Here is a 2,598-nt window from a genome sequence, read left to right on the forward strand (position 1 = left end):
GGTGGTTAACGGCTTTCTTAAGGCTGTTCTACACAAAAGTTTCATATGAATGTTCAGTTATCTATATTTTTATTCCAGTACAATGCTTGCAAGTGCAAGCGTCAGCTTGGCCGAGCCAGCCGTCAAGAGCCATATTTTGAGCCACCCATCGCTGACCGACGTCCAGGTTCCTCCTTCTGTAGAGTCCTAAAGAGATTATCTAATTGTTAAGTTACATCGGATTAATAAAATACCTCCCCTCCCACTCCCACTCATGTAGATTAATTCTCGGCTGGTACAAATACATTTTCTTTTTCTTTTCTTTCTTATTTTCCCCAGATATATGTGACGGCCAGGAATAAATTTACTAAGGACGAACTTCAGATGGCCTTCCATTATTTAGGAGCCTATAGAAGGAAGACGACGGTGGATCCATGTCTAATAAGATCACTCAGGACAGCCTTCCAGAGTTTCACAGAACCTTTGCCAAGATTAAAGATAAAACTTTAACAGATAAAATGCGAGCATGGCCTGAGGACAAAGACCTTATTTTCTAAAAGCCTATACAGTCCATTTCTTTTCTTTTATAATGACAACAAACCAAAACGTTGAACTGGATCTCACTCCCTGGGAACATATTGTCGGCCGTGGAAGAAAGTTTCGTCAAACAGTTCATATATATTTATATGTGCTGGAAAATTTAAATTGAAGTTAAGTTCATTTATTTTGTTGAAATTCCAAACAAATGGTATACTAATTGTAATTCTTTGTAAATTGGGCGGGGTGGTAAACGCTTTATAAAGGCTGTCTAAAAAAAAAAGGTTCATATGAAATGTTCAGTTCATCTATATTTTTTTATTCCAGTACAATGCTTGCAAAGTGAAGAGTTAAGATTGGACGAGCCCAGCACGTCAAGAGTATATTTTGAGCCACCCATCGTTACCGACGTCCAGGCTTTGCCTTCAGTAGAGTCCTCAACGTTGTCACCTGTAGTTCCCGGTATGTATGCAATACTAATTATGAACATGGTGCACCTGTCTTTCTTACATTTTTTCTGGTCTTTTCTCGGAAAAAAATAATGTCATAGTGTGAGGTTTTTGGCCGTAAAGGATTAAACATTTCTTTAATAAAAACTAATAATCACACGGCTTTAGATGATTCAAATATCTATGTTTATTCTTTTAAATTAAACAGATACAAGTGTGCTATATTTCACAAAGACTTTGTCTGCAATAAACCGGAGACGTGCCCAATAATTGCATCAGAGAAGACAAGGTCTTAAAAGGCGTAAGTAAATTATGAGTTTGGCTTTGTTTCCTTTGTCTACGTAATACAAAAATTACCGAGTAAATGATCGGCTTCTACTGGGAGATAATTAGGAAAGTTCGGGGTGGGGGGGGGGGGGGGGGGGTGGTGGTTTTTTGGGGGAGGGGGGGTCTCTCTAAGGAGATGTAAAGAGATTTATCTAATTCTTAAGTTACATCGGAGTAACAAAATACCTCCCTCCCACTCCCCACTCATGTAGATTAATTCTCTTCTAGTACAAATACATTTTCTTTTTCTTTTCTTTCTTATTTTCCCCAGATATATGTGACGGCCAGGAATAAATTTACTAAGGACGAACTTCAGATGGCCTTCCATTATTTAGGAGCCTATAGAAGGAAGACGACGGTGGATCCATGTCTTATAAGATCACTCAGGACAGCCTTCCCAGAGTTTCACAGAACCTTTGCCAAGATTAAAGATAAAACTTTAACATATAAAATGCGAGCATGGCCAGAGGACAAAGACCTTATTTTCTAAAAGCCTCCACAGTCCATTTCTTTTCTTTTATTATGACAACAAACCAACGTTGAACTGCATCTCACTCCCTGGGAACATATAGTCGGCCGTGGAAGAAAGTTTCGTGAAACAGCTCATATATATTTATATATTGCCTGAAATTCAAAAAAAAATGGTATACTAATTGTAATTCTTTTAATAATAAACTTTGAATTTTATTGTAAATTTTGTCTCGTTTTCACAGAAGGAGAAGAAGAAGAAGAAGAAGAAGAAGAAGAAGAAGAAGAAGAAGAGAAGAAGAGAAGAAGAAGAAGAAGAGAAGAAGAAGAAGAAGAAGAGAGAAGAAAGAAGAAGAAGAAGAGAAGAAGAAAGAAGACGATGAAGATGTAGCAGAAGAAGAAGAAGAAGAAGAAGAAAGAAGAAGAAGAAGAAGAAGAAGAAGAAGAAGAAGAAGAGAAGAAAAAGAAGAAGAAGAAGAAAGAAGAGAAGAAGAAGAAAGAAGAAGAAGAGAAGAAGAAGAAGAAGAAGAAGAAGAAGAAGAAGAAGAAGAAGGCTATGTGGACTAGTGGTATGACACTCGCTTTCCTGGGTTCAAGCCTTGCTCGGCGCATAATTGTGTCCTTGGAATAGACTGTTTACTCACATTATTTCACCGTACTCAGGTGTAAAATGGATGCCTGACAGTTAACAACGTTGTCCCTGTCCGAAAAATTGTAATATCGCCTAACAGGCGTATGTCTCGTCCTACGTGCTAAGTATTGTTGTTGGACAGGGACCCCTTGTAAAGCGTTTTGAGCACGTTTAGTGGATATTGCGCTGTATGAAAGCTCAGTTATT

The 2,598-nt window shown here is 38.0% G+C and overlaps 2 long non-coding RNA genes across 2 annotated transcripts; both read left to right on the forward strand.

Annotated features, from left to right (window-relative positions):
* Positions 1-768: 768 nt before the first annotated feature.
* On the forward strand, positions 769-1,235 carry LOC144958209 (uncharacterized). Its single transcript, XR_013642382.1, has 2 exons — positions 769-978; positions 1,174-1,235. It is a non-coding gene; the product is annotated as an uncharacterized LOC144958209 (long non-coding RNA).
* On the forward strand, positions 1,234-1,974 carry LOC144958127 (uncharacterized). Its single transcript, XR_013642348.1, has 2 exons — positions 1,234-1,266; positions 1,564-1,974. It is a non-coding gene; the product is annotated as an uncharacterized LOC144958127 (long non-coding RNA).
* Positions 1,975-2,598: the final 624 nt, after the last annotated feature.

This window comes from Berghia stephanieae, chromosome 12 (genome assembly GCF_034508935.2).
Source record: "Berghia stephanieae isolate SIO BIC M18660-M18661 chromosome 12, UCSD_Bste_1.3, whole genome shotgun sequence".
In the NCBI taxonomy this organism is placed as follows: domain Eukaryota; kingdom Metazoa; phylum Mollusca; class Gastropoda; order Nudibranchia; family Aeolidiidae; genus Berghia; species Berghia stephanieae.